Source organism: Periplaneta americana, chromosome 5 (assembly GCF_040183065.1).
Source record: "Periplaneta americana isolate PAMFEO1 chromosome 5, P.americana_PAMFEO1_priV1, whole genome shotgun sequence".
NCBI classification, from domain to species: domain Eukaryota; kingdom Metazoa; phylum Arthropoda; class Insecta; order Blattodea; family Blattidae; genus Periplaneta; species Periplaneta americana.
Window position 1 is genome coordinate 17,931,679 of NC_091121.1, and position 17,319 is coordinate 17,948,997.

General features: G+C 36.2%; 1 protein-coding gene across 5 annotated transcripts in view; it reads left to right on the forward strand.

Moving 5' to 3' along the window:
• LOC138699500 (ionotropic receptor 75a-like) overlaps positions 1-17,319 on the forward strand; it is a 112,102-nt gene that overhangs the window by 38,825 nt on the left and 55,958 nt on the right. Inside the window, exon 3 of one of the 5 annotated variants that reach the window (XM_069825434.1) lies at positions 99-7,425. The exons of 2 other annotated variants lie outside the window; for them this stretch is intronic. The gene's annotated coding sequence lies outside the window, so the exon portion shown is untranslated. Of the gene's footprint in view, positions 1-98; positions 7,426-13,648; positions 13,844-17,319 lie in introns of those variants that run through there. 2 more of the 5 variants (XM_069825435.1, XM_069825439.1) reach the window with 2 other exon arrangements.

Here is a 17,319-nt window from a genome sequence, read left to right on the forward strand (position 1 = left end):
AGCTTATAAATTACTTCCTTGCAAATGATCGAAGCAAGAAAGAGACAGTAAATTCACAAGACACATTCGAGTAGTTAATTCGATGTCTTCTTTTTCAGAGGTTGGCAGCGCTGTAGAGCACTGAAACAATCGTACGCTCGAGGACCGGGATTCAGGAATCGAACGAGGAGATCCGTTGCGCAATGCGGTGCAAGGAGCGCCCCAGGTTCGAATCCTACAGTCTGATTCGTGTCTGATCCTGTTCATACGACAAACACGACTCGACGCAATGCCCGTCCCTGTCTTACGCAACGCCTCCGTGTCGCACGAAAGCACTGATCAGAATTTTTTTGTAAAGAGGAATTCGTTTTCCGTTTTTCCTTCACTATTAATAAATTTCATCAGGCGCGGTCTCACAGGAAAGGGTGACTATTGCGTCATCAGAGAAACGGTTTCAGATCCCAAAAAAATAATAAGCTGGAGATGTTCATGTAGGGGAGACTGTTGTACCTTTAAACACTTTTCACAGTTTATTATTTTTTTTAATTTTGGGAAATGAAATTTTTTAAATGAAAAAATTCTTGAAATAATTATTGAAGATTCCTTTACAACTTCCTGTATGCATTTTCCTGTTTTACAGATCTATTAAGGATGGAAAAAATAAAATGAAGAGTTATGTAATGTGTTCAAAGGTACAACAGGATCATGTACCTTGGAACATACCCTCTTGTAAGTTGGAACACATGGGATATAGGAGGGAATATAGCTGTAAAAACTGACAATCATATCTAAAATGTATTTTCTATCATAAACCAGAGCAGGCTTCTCTGATTGAGATTTTATTTCCTGCAGAAGCAATAACTGCTTCAACAGCTTTTGTTCAAGGCATCCGAATCAATTGGGGACCTCTTTAATTCCAGACTTACTTCGTGACATGATCTTAAAATAAAAGAAAAACAAAAACCGATAGTATCGTGTAATTTGGAACATGTTCCATGGTACAAGATGTTTTGTGTTCAAAGGTACAAGAGGGTGCACGTTTAAACAAATATGGCTCCGAAAACTAGAGAGTCAAATAAATCATGGAAATTAAAATATGTTATTACTCACCAGATGATAGGGAACACACCGTACTTGAAAGATATTAACAAATACAATCTGGTTTTGTGTTTAGAAAACATACATCAATGAACGAAATGTTTACTTTTGGTACTAAAAAACTTCTTTTGTCCACGGAACTCGCACTTTGCAATAGATCAAACTGAAACTACGACCAGAGCTACTTACCGGCTTTCTCTACAATCTACTTCATTTTAAGTCCTCTAGGTAGCAGCAAAAATTAAAAAACAAAAAATGTTCAAAGGTACACTATGCTAAAGGTACAAAAGTATCCCCTACAAAAAAATCATGTTTTGGTGAAGTCCTCTTCGATTACAACCGTTCTAGAATGTCTTCATCAATTCTCATTCACCTGCAAAGCACAGCAATTGTGCGCCCAACACATACCAATACACGACAGAGTAACAAACGACTGTTTTAGCGTACGCATCCGGCAATGACCATCTATTCTCATTTTTAAAACAGACTCACAAAACATATTTCCTTCTGGGAAAACCTTGATAGTTACACACACAAAAAAAAAACATTATTATACTTTTTTCTTCAGTTATTCATGCTCTGCCATCAGTATTTTTTACCAGTCTATAGCCTATAGTTTATATTTAAAGGGTTCAGAACCATAGTGGGCCAAGCGCCATTTACTGAAACCGTAGAAAAGAAGCGTTAAAATTAAGTTATTACCATAATTCAATGAAAACATATAGCAAGTAATATAAAGTATACACATTAAAACTAAATGACATGTCAATCTTCATTAAACTATGGTATTCACTTAACTTTAACTCTTGCTTTTTCAGTTTTTTAATAAATGGCGCTTGGCCCACTATGGCTCTGAACCCTTCATTTAATCATATTTCTATGTCATATGTATACATCATAACTAGTAATCACTAATCAAGTAACAATCCATTGTTATTGACAAAAGCATTGAAACGGAGGGACATAATTTTCAACATATGCTCTGGGTCGAGCTGTCTTGGGCATGCCAGCTTTTAAATTGATCTCTCTGCATACGTACCGGTAAGTTTACATAACAAAAATAAATATTACAGTATATAAACTTAGCACTATAGGGCCGTATTCATAGACATTTCGCAGCACGCGCTACGAGCGTACTAAGCTAGCCCCGGCTATCCACTGGTTACTAGTACAGAATTCAAATCATATCCTATCGCTAACACTGGTTTATGAATACGAAAAACGCTGATAATCCACCGAAAGCCCACGCTAAAAATGTCTATGAATACGGCCCTATAGAGAATAAGGGAGCCATGAATTAACTAATAACAGATAAATGCTAATAAAACAATTGAATAATAACAGTTCTTTAGTGTGATTAATCATGGCGAATTTTATAAATTCCAAGACAGACTTATGTATATTACAAATAATTTATCAGCATATCAATAACAACCTCATAAAATTACTCACAAAAACACTCCCAAAAATAATATACACCTATGAAAAAAAAAAAAAATTATTGGATTAACAATATTTTCACTGTTACAATTACACATATATAAACACTAAATATAAACATTTACATAGAGATGAAAAAAATTTACAGGAGAAAAAGTTCGTCCAAAGGGCTGGACTCTGGAAGAGTACCCAAAACGCTCATTGCATTTCCGCGTTGAATAGACATACTTAAGCGTTGACGCAAATAAGTAGTGCAACGGCGATCACCAGTAATGGAGATCAAAATTTTGCCGATTTGAGATACCAAACCTTTAGCGTCATGACTCCAAGGACCGAAGGTCTCCACAGCAAATGGGACAAAGATATAATTGTCTAAAAGATGAGCATATTTATTGACTTTCTTCTTCACGGCTAATTCAGCAGCAGATGCTGCGTGTCTGGAGGTATTCGGCAAGTGAGATGGAGCTAGAGTGTCAACGCAAGTGGAGTCCCAAATTAAAGATTTTCCTCTAGACCATGGAATTAAGGTCAGACCATCGGGTCGTTTACCATCTGCGCGACTAATACCTGGTGGTTCCAAAAGAGACGGGATGCCACACGAAGTCAGAGATCTTTTAATGATATCATTGAGTGATGTATGTCTGGGAATGCGACCCTTGCTCCTCGACTTATGTATTATTTCAGATTCTATTTCACAGAGGGAAGATTGTGGTTTCACGTTAACCATGAGCAAAACGTGAAGTTCCAAATCGTTGTCAATGGACGGTCTACCATATCTCTTTATGTATCTGACAGATCCATATTCTCTGAATTTCGCTTATATTCTGATAGTAGGTGGCCGATTTGAAAGAGTTTCATTAAAAAGTGTGCATACCTCTTGTTGCGTACGTCTTTTGTCACTAAATCCTATAGGCCTAATCTTCAGAATCTCAATTTTCTCTCATCTTCTGCTAAGAACATCTTATTATTATATTATATTTATTTCATCAATAAAAACTACTTTCATAACAAAGACTAACAAAATTTATCAACAATTAAATTGTTACTATAGAAATTAAGAGTGTTCGAGAATAAGGTGCTTAGGAAAATATCTGGGGCTAAGAGGGATGAAGTTAAAGGGTAATGGAGAAGGTTAAAGAACTCAGAACTGCACGCATTGTATTCTTCACGTAAAATAATTTGGAACATTAAATCCAGACGTTTGATATGGGCAGGGCAAGTAGCACGTATGCATGAATCCAGAAATGCATATAGAATGTTAGTAGGCCTATGTTTTATTTAACGACGCTTGCAACTGCCGAGGTTATATCAGCGTCGCCAGCGTTCCCGAATTTTGTCTCGCAGGAGTTCTTTTACATGCCAGTAAATCTACTGACATGATCCTGTCGCATTTAAACATACTTAAATGTCATCGACCAGGACCAAGATCGAACCCGCAACCTAGGACACAGAAGACCAGCACTTTACCGATTGGGGCACTCAGGCCGACAATGTTAGTAGTGAGACCTGAGGAAAAAAATATTTTTGGGGAGGCCAAGACGTAGATTGGAGGATAATATTAAAATGGATTTGAGGGAGGTGGGATATGATGTTAGGAACTAGATTAATCTTGCTCAGGATAGAGGAACCGAGGGCGACAATGAACCTCCGTGTTCTTTAAAAGTTACTGTAAGTAAACATAACTTCACTACTTCTGTATAATACAAATGAAGTAATAATAATAATAATAATAATAATAATAATAATAATAATAATAATAATAATAATAATAACAATAAGAATAACAATAACAATTATTATTATTTAATAATATTATTTAATTATTTAAAAATATCCTCATAACTTGCACAACAATAGTTGCAAAAATACTTTTTTTCCATAAAAATATTTCTAAATACAAGATTTGACTTTTCTGACCTTCTTCTCAAAAATCCCTTCATTCAATTTCAATTCAGTTGTACTTTATTTAAAAAAAAACCTAGCCTATATTATATATACGTAGAGTCTAATATGTCGGTATTTAAAACAGACAGCAATGTATACAGTAAGAGGTATTAATGAGACGAAGTCTATTTTAATGTAAAGTAACCATGCAAAACCCAACACAGGAAGTTGTGAAACAAAGGAACTTCCGCTGCGCGTGTAAAGAAAGAACAGTATCTACCTGTACAGCAAAGTATTCTTATCGAAAAGTGACGGCATGTAAAAAGGATGAATTGACTTGACTTTTACATGGTGAGCAGAATCGAAACATTACCTGATGAAGTTTTCAATTGGAGGCATAATTCAGCAGACAAAAAGTAAAGAACCTCATTTCCTACATTTACATCTAGGATTGTAAAGCGGTTCATAATAGATATTTTAAAGTTTTAAATATTTTGTTAGAAGAGGTCTGCGACTGTACGTAGACTTTAATAATTCCGTAACAATTATTAATATACATAGGAGTAAAGCATGTGACTATGAATATCTAAGAATATCGTAGGAATACTCTTCGAGATCCGGAATTTTTGTCACCCGGAGACATCGTCATCAAGTTATACTTATCACCGACGTATTTCGTCACCGTTTCACTTTTATCACCCGGTGAGTTCGTCACCAAATTATAACTTGTCGCCGACCTATTTCGTCGGCACTTATAACGCAACAATATCATTATTTCGAAGGGTAATACACTCTGAAGATAATATGTGAAGGGTCACTGACGCGGCAAAGGAAAATAACAGCCAATGTTCCCTCCGCGAACATGGAACTGTTGCATCCGAACCAGGGAAAACCTGCCTAGAAATATAAAATAATACATGCGAAACAAGACACAGGCGGCTCAACGCTTTAATGAAGAAACCACATCCTTTTTTTTACCATGTTCTTGAGTTGTTCCAGGGAGAAGCTGCTAGGAATCACCAGAACTTTGAGAAATTAAATGGAAGCAGGACACTCTCCACTCAGGAAGAAGAGGAAGAAGAAGAAGAAGAAGAAATACGCAGATTTGGAGACCAGAATTTCACGCTTCGTTGAGGAATATACGAATAAAAATCTTATTAAAATAGATTTAATGTGTTTTAATTTCAATGGTGGAAAAGTTGACTGGTGACAAAAAAGCACATAGTAACGAAGTGTGGTTGGTAACAAAAAGTATGTAGTGACGAAATGTACCTGCTGACAAAAACGTAGTCACGAAAAATGGTGACAGACAATAACGGCGACGAAATTTCCGGTTATGAAATCCCCTAGGACCTAGACCCATGATTTATCACTTTATATTATGTAAAAAGCTGTTCACCACTTTGCTTTAACTTGGCCTTGGAACATGTGTCTAAGAAATCACACTTAACCCTAGTGTAAATATCTGTAATACACTTAGTACATGCACATGATTTATGTATGATAGTGAAAAGAGATCAAATTCCGTGTTACAATCTTGAAAGCATTAAAAACAAAATAGGATTAAATGCTAACAGGAAAAACAGCAAAATATCTTACGGTATGTAATTATAAAGAGAAAATTGTAAAAACTGAGCATGTATAGTACATAAGATAGCATATTATTAACATAGCTGTTTTAACGTAAGTGATATAGGGCTTGACGACTCCTTTTAATCCGAGACCTTGAAGAAGATCATTGCTGCGACTGCATCACCCGATGGCCATTTCTGAACACGAAAGATGTGAACTGAGAATATGGAAAAAATGTTAACACTTATTTGTAGCCTTACTATGGGTTGAGAACAAAACGCTAGCTGTGTGATTGGCATGCATTGACAGACCTTAGGAAAATAAGACGCAGTTTTATATATTTTAGACAATATTTAAAAAAAAAGAAGTAGCCTACGTGTTGTGGTCCAAAGAAAGGTATTATAGTAAATATAATTTTACTTCACCGTTACTTTCGGTCAAGCCGTGTTTAGGTTAAGCAGGGTTTTACTGTTGATATAACAAACTTGATACAGTGAAACCTCTCATTTACGGACATCAAAGAGACGTAACAATCTGTCCGCATCTGGGAGGTGTCCTTTATTGGGAGGGAGGCTCCCCAATCTAACAGTAAATTTATAATATGCATTATGTATCCCTTCACGCTTTAAATGAAATGTATTAAGTTACTGTAGTTTAATTCTAAATACGGTACACTGCAGTAAATTCTTTGCAACTTTGAACTACAGTAGATAAGACCGAAAAGGAAAATACAGTACTGTGCCATGTAATTTTATTCTAGGTCTACAGTTATGCAGTACTGAAATGTACAGTTTTCAACTTAACCTTTACGTCCAGGTGTCATGTCTCTCGAAACAGAACAACTGATTGAAGTGAAGAGAATAATCCTACTAACCCTATCATGTGTCGAATAAAATTTCACGATCGCGAAAGCCTTGGACTCATCAGATAGGTTAAATTTTATGACTTTGTTTATCCACCCGCTTCCAGCTAACAAGGAGTAGCCGGCTGGGCTAGTGGTAGCCTACGAGACCCTTATTGTCTTCTTTCATGTTAAGAAATTTTTGTATAGTTCTCAGAATTAAATTTTCCATTTTTGTAACACATCAGGTCTTGAAATCCAAGTTCTGTCCGCAGTCAGGAGGTAAAGCAAGCTTTAGGACTGTGAAACAGCTGTCCGTGTCCGTGTCTGAGAGTGTCCGTAAACGAGAGTTAAATTTATCATTATTTCTATATTATTTCAGCTGGGACATAAAAATCTGTCCGTAAATGAGGAGTGTCCGTATCTTGGAGGTGTCCGTAAGGAGAGGTTTCACTGTATAACTTTTCAACTTTCAGGGATGTAGGCCTAACTGTAACCAGTCAACTAATACATTTAGAAGAAGTGTTGTAGAAATGTAATCTTGCTCAGGATAGGGACCGATGGCGGGTTTATGTGAGGGCGGCAATGAACCTCCGGCTTCCTAAAAAGCTGTAAGTAAGTGAGTAAGTAAGTAAGTAAGAAAGTTGTAGAAATATATTTAAAGCATATTTTAATAATTATGTGTTAGTAGTGTCAATAATAATAATAATAATAATTTATTTATTTATTTTATTTATTTATTTAGAATATTAACGTGCAAAAACAACAGCACAAGGCCAATTACAGTTTTGCACGATACAAAACAGAACAAAACAACAAATGATGATGAGAATGAATGATAGAAAATGGCAATGAGATGAAATACAAACAATATAATGGTCTACATCAATCATTGATCTAATAATAATTATAAAATTAGTACAATGAGAATTGAAATAATGGAATGGTCTACATGAATCAATAGACCAAATGCAAGAAATATATGGACAAATAATTATTAAAATTAGATCAGTGAGTTAAAACTTAAAGATATACTACACATTAAATGGATCCAAGTTGAATCCATGCAAATTAGCATATTTAATGCATCTGCAGACCGGAGAGAGAGATTTAGGATTCTTATTATAAAACAATTTATGAAATCTTAAACCATTAGCAGGAATACGAAGACTGATATTGCTTATGAAAGATTCACAATCAATATCACCCTTAATGACTTTGCAAAAAAATAAATAATCAAGATCCTGACGTCTGGTGAACAAACTACCGCAATTGAAATAATTGCATTTAATCTCATAGTTATAATCGGAATTTGGTAAAAATCTATAAGAATACAAGGAAATAAATTTTCTTGGGATATTCTCCAATTTAGCCGAGTCAGTGGAAGTAATGGAGTTCCATACAACATAATAATAATAATAATAATAATAATAATAATAATAATAATAATAATAATAATAATAATAATAATGAAAGTGCGAACAGTATATGAAGGGCCAAGACCGACCCATTGGCTGTTGACGTCACGTTCACATACCTCAGCAGAATAGTGATCATACTTTTAGGTAATAGGGATGTGCACGAAATTTTACGCAATTACTTTCTTTCTTACATTCATCCTTCTACAAAATACCACATTTAAGCAAAACAAACTCGCCAAACAAAGCGAAATTTGGATCATTGTGCGAAATATGTCGGTAACCATGAAATATATTCGGTCTATTGCAAAAACTACGAAATATGTGAACAACATTTTATGCAATACTGTTAAAAAACATATTTGTGACATGTTTCTAATTTGTTAATCGCTTGGTAATTACAATATTTCCACAGTCTACTATATACAGTTGCGAAGCTCAATATGTAGTAAAAATGCAAACATGGGTAGTTGCCCACCACTAGGATCGCTACTATCGCGTCATCATCGCAGATCTCTCTCCTAGCAGACGACAAAATATGTTATACTTTCGTTGTCGTGTTCTTTTGGAAAAATTAACACCTTCCTTCCATTATTGAAATATTAAATGCATAAAGTTAATTTATTATTTTAATGAAGTATATTAAATTCTACCATAAACTCGAAGATACCTGCAAGAAATAAGTTAATATAATTTTTGTTTGTGCAAAACGAACTGAAATTTACTATAATAGCTTCACTCATTCAAGATTATAGCGATAATTAACTATGAAACCAATAAATATTAATTTCCATTTCCCTTTACAACAATAATAATGAAATGTGAATTAATGGAGTAACTTACGTGTACCGGTACTTGTAGTGTAGGCTTACGTAGTTAACAAAGTGGGATGAAGTTAAGCAATAATAATCACACCAGAATTGGAAATAAAACGTGATCAATAAATTTTATTGTAACATACTTTTTCTACTTCTCTAGTAAAGCAACAAATAAAAATAACAACAAAATTAACAGCTATAATTAAAAACATATCCTTTGAAAAAAAAGTAGGCCTAAGCAATAATAATCCCACCAGAATTGAAAATAAAACGTGATCAATAAATTTCATTAAAACGAACTTAATTTTTCTACGTCTTTAGTAAAATAACAAATAAAAATAATAACAAAATTAATAGCTACAATTAAAAATATATCCTTTGAAAAAAAAGTAGACCTAACCTTTATTTCTCTGGAAATTTAGCAGCCTAAGTGAGAGCTTTCGGTTAGATTGAAACATTTCATTGAGAAATTTCAGGATATAATGTATTCTAACAGTCACAAAGAACTTCAAAATTAACAGTTTTGTTTCTGCACAGCATTCTTGTGGAAACCCAGGAACCTTTCTGAATCTTTCGGAAATCGGACAAAGGGTAACTCTGGCCTCTTTCTCTTACTGTTGCTACAATTTATAGCACTACAAACGTCTACTCCTTGTCCCATATTATTATTCCAATTATTATATTTTAGCCATTAACATTTTCATTACAACCAATAACGAACATTTCACAAGCATCAATGTGAAATAAGCAACGAGCTAGCACTCGATAGAAATACGACACAGTCCAAAGTCGACAATGGACAGTCTATTGTTTCTAGTTGCTAACCGCTTGGAGGGCTTTATCACGAGATTTGCAAAAAAACACCTCAAGCTTCGCGACTGTATATAGTAGACTGTGATATTTCTGTATTTTCTCTATGGATATTGTGTACACTCACTTTTACATCTCTGTGGTTACCGAAAAAAGATCGATTTCTGTAGTCGACTCAACATTGTGCACTGAAAGCTATACTTTGATGCAAAGAGGTTTTTTGGGGACTAGCAGTAGCTAATCGGCGATATATGCAATGCAGGGGAAAGGAACTGGCATTCTACCCCAATATCTCCTGGCCTAGTTGCCTCATAAGTGGTGCCTTGTTGGTCTTCGGACAGTTGACTAAATAACATCAATAATAATAATAATAATAATAATAATAATAATAATAATAATGACGTGAATATGTTAGGAGAAAATACACAAACGATTAGGGAAAACACGGAAATTTTACTTGAAGCAAGTAGAGCGATCGGTTTGGAAGTAAATCCCGAAAAGACAAAGTATATGATTATGTTTCGTGACCAGAATATTGTACGAAATGGAAATATAAAAATTGGAGATTTATCCTTCGAAGAGGTGGAAAAATTCAAATATCTTGGAGCAACAGTAACAAATATAAATGACACTCGGGAGGAAATTAAACGCAGAATAAATATGGGAAATGCGTGTTATTATTCGGTTGAGAAGCTCTTATCATCCAGTCTGCTGTCCAAAAATCAGAAAGTTAGAATTTATAAAACAGTTATATTACCGGTTGTTCTGTATGGTTGTGAAACTTGGACTCTCACTCTGAGAGAGGAACATAGGTTCAGGGTGTTTGAGAATAAGGTTCTTAGGAAAATATTTGGGGCTAAGCGGGATGAAGTTACAGGAGAATGGAGAAAGTTACACAACACAGAACTGCACGCATTGTATTCTTCACCTGACATAATTAGGAACATTAAATCCAGACGTTTGAGATGGGCAGGGCATGTAGCACGTATGGGCGAATCCAGAAATGCATATAGAGTGTTAGTTGGAAGACTGGAGGGAAAAAGACCTTTAGGGAGGCCGAGACGTAGATGGGAGGATAATATTAAAATGGATTTGAGGGAGGTGGGGTATGATGATAGAGACTGGATTAATCTTGCACAGGATAGGGACCGCTGGCGGGCTTATGTGAGGGCGGCAATGAACCTTCGGGTTCCTTAAAAGCCATTTGTAAGTAAGTAAGTAAGTAATAATAATAATAATAATAATAATAATAATAATAATAATAATAATGAAAATGAATTATATCAAATTCTTCTTTCGCAAGCCATACAGATATTATCAGTTTATCTGTGTACACGGATGGCGAGACAAAAACAGCTGACAGATGGAAGGACGGCATGGCAGACCACTTTTCCGGTACATCGTCACTGCGACCTATTTTATAAAGTCGCGTTTCCGGTTGCCTATCCATGTCCGCACGTGAATCATCCCGTAGAACAGCGACGCAGGTGCTTCAAAGAAACAGTCGGAGCCATAATCACGCTTCAGATTTCAACTACGTCATTGTTTATACTGTTGCATTTTGAGACACTTTCAAAATTTCAGTATAGTTGTTCCATAAATTTCATCTTACATTTAGCTGCACCAGATTTTAAAGTCTATTAAAAGCCATGAATTGAGTTCTGCATATGGTAATTTTTAGTGTTTTGGGATTTAATCGATTAATCTAATAGATTAATCGGTCAATTTCTGTTGTAAGATTAATCGGTCAAAAATATTTAATCGAATAATCGAGTCGATTAAAATTAATCGGTTGTAGTTGACATTAATTATTAATTTGTTAGTACAAACCCATACTAATAATTCCGACAATATTTCTCTCTCGGAAATTCCTTACTTAATAGCGCAATAGTACTGTTATTTTCTAACTGTAAACCAGATAGCGTAGGGAAAATCTTTGCTCAAACACTTCAGAAAGAGATCGAGATATGAGGACAGTGACCTAGTCTACCTCTACTGAAAGTTGAAACGCGATGCAAAACCCTTATTAAGTTTTATGGTTTTCTAAGAAAATTTCCAGCTTGTTGTCAGCTCATCTTCCTAGCATATCACTAGGAGGACAAGAGATTCTGTCTACCTACAAGGACCGGACCCGTCATTTTGACGGGTGCAGGTTTAATAGATTTTCTTTCCAAATATTTAACACTTTTGAATAGGAATGTTTATTTATATAATTTTTTAAAGCTTTTAATGAATATGTATGATTTTTCTCTAGGATATGATATTTTTAAAATTTCAATAACTATTGAGTTCATCTTAAGAAATCTTAGTACAAAAATGAAAGGAATAATTTCCACATTTAAACAATATGCATTACACTATAATCAAGAAAAAACTATTAACAACAAACACAAAAATAAGCTTCCTTTCATGATTATTTATTCAAAGCCACCAGCTGCAACATAACACCTTACACAGGTACACTCGGGACTTGCTAAGCATGGTCCACACACGTGCTTGAAGCACTTTGCACACTGATGTTTACTTCTGTTCTTCCCTCTACATCCTCCATTCTGACATGTCTTGCGAACGTTGCTCTGCTGAGGAATTATTTCAGGAAGAGGGGCTGGTGGTCTAGTGGTTACATATCTGGCTGCTAGTTCCTCTCCCAACTTGAATATGAACTGGCGCCGGGAAACATTGTCACCTGTTACCTCCTTGTACAGAATCCATGCGTTGATTGCGGCCAGGTCCAACTCATTGAAAAACACATGCACAGGCCATCTACGGCATCCGTATTTCACAATGTAAAGTCGAGCCATTTGATCTATGATGTCAACACCACACTTAGTTTCATTATAGAGCATCACTGTTTCAGGTAGCTTTTTTGATGCTGCTGGTTGATGGTAACTGTGTTGTGTATTGTGCTCAACAGGAGCACATTCTTGTTCTTTTTACACTGATAGGAGGTTAGGGTCATGTCACCCGACTTGTAAATAGTGGTACTGTGCAAGGGCACTGTAGGTGATTTTGCTGATGGAGGAACTTCTCGGCTAGACTTTTTCAGTGTACCGAATATGCTAGTACTCTTGCGTTTCAAATTTTCTCCAAGAGATTTGGCCGTGAAGAAATTGTCGCATGTAATATTTCTTCCCTTAGAAAGGTAGGGCTCTGCCAAACTCATTACAACATGCTCTGCTAACGGTACACCTGCAGGACGCTCCTCATCTCTAGCAAGGTAAGGAAAACCGTTCACCAAGTATTTAGAGCTTGTATCAACAGCCAACCAAAACTTTATTCCAAACTTGTCTGGTTTGCTATTCATGTACTATATGAATGGGCAGCGATCCTTGCAAGGAAACAACTGTTCATCCACAGTGATGTTTTCACTTGGTTTGTAACATAGCAAGCAATTGGCAATGAAGGTATTCCATATGGGAGTGGCAGCTGCAAAGCGATCTGTTTGTAATCTTTGAGATCGTGTGGCTTTCTCGTCAAATCGCAGAAATCTTAAAATTTTACTAAATTGATTTCTACTCATGGTGTTCCGAAAAAATGCAGGTCCCCAAACCTGCGACCATAATAATTTTAGGGGAAAGTTTTTTGCGCCATATACTCTTCTCACATACATAAGAGAAATAGCAGCTTCTAATGCTTCAATACTAATGGTCAGCTGTCATTTTGTAATTCCTGACACGCTCTTTTTTCAGTACATCTTTTTATATTCAGAAGCATGCTGTTATCAATTAGAAGTTTCCATGCGCTCGAATGCTTACCGTTTACAATGGACCTCTTCGAATGGCCTGTAGGTCCGGGGGCTTCTGTCACGATATTCTGTCGTGCTCTTCTTCCAGGTGCAACTTGTGGAGGAATAACAGTCCATTGTGTCCCATCAACAGCAGTCTCAACGCTTCCTAGGACAGGATTGTTTGTTACCTGAGAACAATTTCGTCCTCATCCTCTGCCACGGCCACCTCTAGTAGTTGGAACATTACGAGCCAGCGGTAATGAAGCAGCTGAAAACATAATTCATAGATTAGATACTTTTATATTAGAGACACAATTCAATCCAGGAAATAGTGTTACAAAGATTTTTTCATATTGCTGTTGTGGTAATTAGAACTGAAGTAACATACTACAGGTATTTATAAAAATATGGTGATGAAAATAATAATAATAATAATAATAATAATAATAATAATAATAATAATAATAATAGGTAAAGGTATCCCCGTAACGTGCCATGAAGGCACTTGGGGGGCATGGAGGTAGAGCCCCATGTTTTCCATGACCTCGGCACTAGAATGAGGTGGTGTGGTCGGAACCACGCTCTGACTGTCTTTTACCCCCCGGGAAAGACCCGGTACTCAATTTTATAGGAGGCTGAATGAACCTCGGGGCCGTTCTGAAAGTTTGGCAACGAGAAAAAGTCCTGTCACCACCTGGGATCGAACCCCGGACCTTCCAGTCGGTAGCCAGCTGCTCTACCAACTGAGCTACCCGGCTGCCAATAATAATAATAATAATAATAATAATAATAATAATAATAATAACAACAATAATAATAATAACAATAATAATAATAATAATAATATGTAACAATAATATTATAATAACACGACAACGAATAAATAATAATAATAATAATAATAATAATAATAATAATAATAATAATAATAATAATAATAATAATAATAATAGGTAAAGGTATCCCCGTAACGTGCCATGAAGGCATTTGGGGGGCATGGAGGTAGAGCCCCATGCTTTCCATGACCTCGGCACTAGAATGAGGTGGTGTGGTCGGCACCACGCTCTGACCGCCTTTTACCCCCGGGAAAGACTCGGTACTCAATTTTATAGGAGGCTGAGTGAACCTTGGGGCCGTTCTGAAAGTTTGGCAACGAGAAAAAGTCCTGTCACCACCTGGGATCGAACCCCGGACCTTCCAGTCCGTAGCCAGCTGCTCTACCAACTGAGCTACCCGGCCGCCAATAATAATAATAATAATAATAATAATAATAATAATAATAATAATAATAATAATAATAATATATAACAATAATATTATAATAACACGACAACGAATAAATAATAATAATAATAATAATAATAATAATAATAATAATAATAATAGGTAAAGGTATCCCCGTAACGTGCCATGAAGGCACTTGGGGGGCATGGAGGTAGAGCCCCATGCTTTCCATGACCTCGGCACTAGAATGAGGTGGTGTGGTCGGCACCACGCTCTGACCGCCTTTTACCCCCGGGAAAGACCCGGTACTCAATTTTATAGGAGGCTGAGTGAACTTCGGGGCCGTTCTGAAAGTTTGGCAACGAGAAAAAGTCCTGTCACCACCTGGGATCGAACCCCGGACCTTCCAGTCCGTAGCGAGCTGCTCTACCAACTGAACTACCCGGCCGCCAATAATAATAATAATAATAATAATAATAATAATAATAATAATAATAATAATAATAATAATAGTAATAAATTATGTAGCTTACCTCTTGTAGATGAAGTATCAGCTGGCTGTTGTGGTTGCTCGTTATCTTGTCTCAGATTATGCGATGAATCATCATCTGAAGAGTCACTAGTTTCACCTCTGCTAGGAAAGTAATCTGCGTCCTTATCAGCATGGTCTGTACCTTGATTTTCATATAATTCGTGGATTTCGTCAATTTCACACAGATTACGCGGATCTTCACCTTCTGATTCCTCACCAGACATATTCATCAAATAGTCAATTTCTTCTTCTGACAAATAACGTTTGTCTCCAGACGCTGCCATTGTGAAACTGAATTTTCGCCGACGAAAACAGAGCGCACGTGTCAAAACAACACACACTTAGGGCCCTTACACACGAGCGACTTTTAGCCGCCAATGTCGACTGCAAAAAGCAGTCGGTCTGCCGCCGACATGAGCGGTTCTTCGACGGCAGAAGCAGTCGATATGGGCGACTCTGCAGTCGATACGGGCGGTGTGTGTCGTCGGTTCCGGCGGCAGTCGAACTGCAAAAGGTTGTGTCATTTTTCACTCGTATTGTAATAATGCACGTCGAGGAAGAACTAATTGTATTATTTCTTCTCCGTCCTAGAAAAAGACGTGTTAAATGTAGAAAATATTGGAAACATCGGATTGTCTTTCAATGAGCGCAGTGTCCCCAATTTCACTGCCTTTTTCACGAGCTTCGTGCCTATGAAGATAATTTTCTTCACTACTTCAGAATATCAGGGCTATCATTCGATCATCTGTTGGAAAAAGTGACAGACGATGCAGACCTAGGAAAATTTTTTCTGAATCTTCCGAGAGGTCTGAGAGAAGGAACGCTAGAAACATACTGCAGGCCACCGGCGTCATTCGGCTAAGGTGCTCGCCTGTTGATCCCGCTTGGACTGATTATCTGGTTGGGTTTTTTCCGAGGTTTTTCTCAACTGTAAGGCGAATGTCAGGTAATCTATGGCGAATACTCGGTCTCATGTCGTCAAATAACATCTATCACCAATCCTATCGACTCTAAAATATCTAGTGGTTGATACAGCGTCGTTAAATCACCACACACACTGCAGTCTCAAAAAAGGAGTAACTTCTCTTTCTGACACAGATAAGCTTGACAGATCAGGGAAAGAAAGATGCTGCTAATGTTGTGAAGGAAATTACAATTACTACACCGAAACGTGTCACAAAATAAAAAGAGCGTATATGTCAGCTGCCATAAAGCCTATTCCACTAACTCCTGAGAAAGCTTTGCCTCTTGTTACAAAATAAATATTTTACCTCTAACTACTGTACAAAGTTTGATCATAATCTGATAGATAGAAGGAAACTTATTAAATTTGTCTAAATTCACCCCTATAATGGGATAGTTTCCTTTGCACAAATATAATTGGAGCTTGTACACAAAACAAATATGTTACCCTTAACTACCGCACAATTTTGGTGAAAATCTGTTTCGTATGAGAAAAGGTATTAATTTTTTTTATCTAAATTCACCCCTACAATGGGACAGTTTCTTTTACACAAGTATAATGTATGTATGTATGTATGTATGTATGTATGTATGTATGTATGTATGTATGTATGTATGTATGTATGTATTTACACTGCAAGTGGGCAAGCACCCGGTGGCAGTGGTATATACAATATTAACAATAGACAATAAAATGATAAGCAATACACAATAAAATTTACAATACATAATACAATTTACAACACATATACAATTTTATACACAATACAATAAGAATACACAATACAATTTAATACAATAATAATAAAACATAAAATAAAACACCTAATTTTACAACACAACCTACATAATTATGTATAGGTCCTACATAAGTTTCAATAGTCTTTCACTTTACTCTCATCTCATTCCCTGTAGTGGCACTATGACGCATTTCACTGACACTTTAGCACACATTTCACTGACACTCTGTAACACATTTCACTGACACTATAGAACACATTTCATTGACGCTA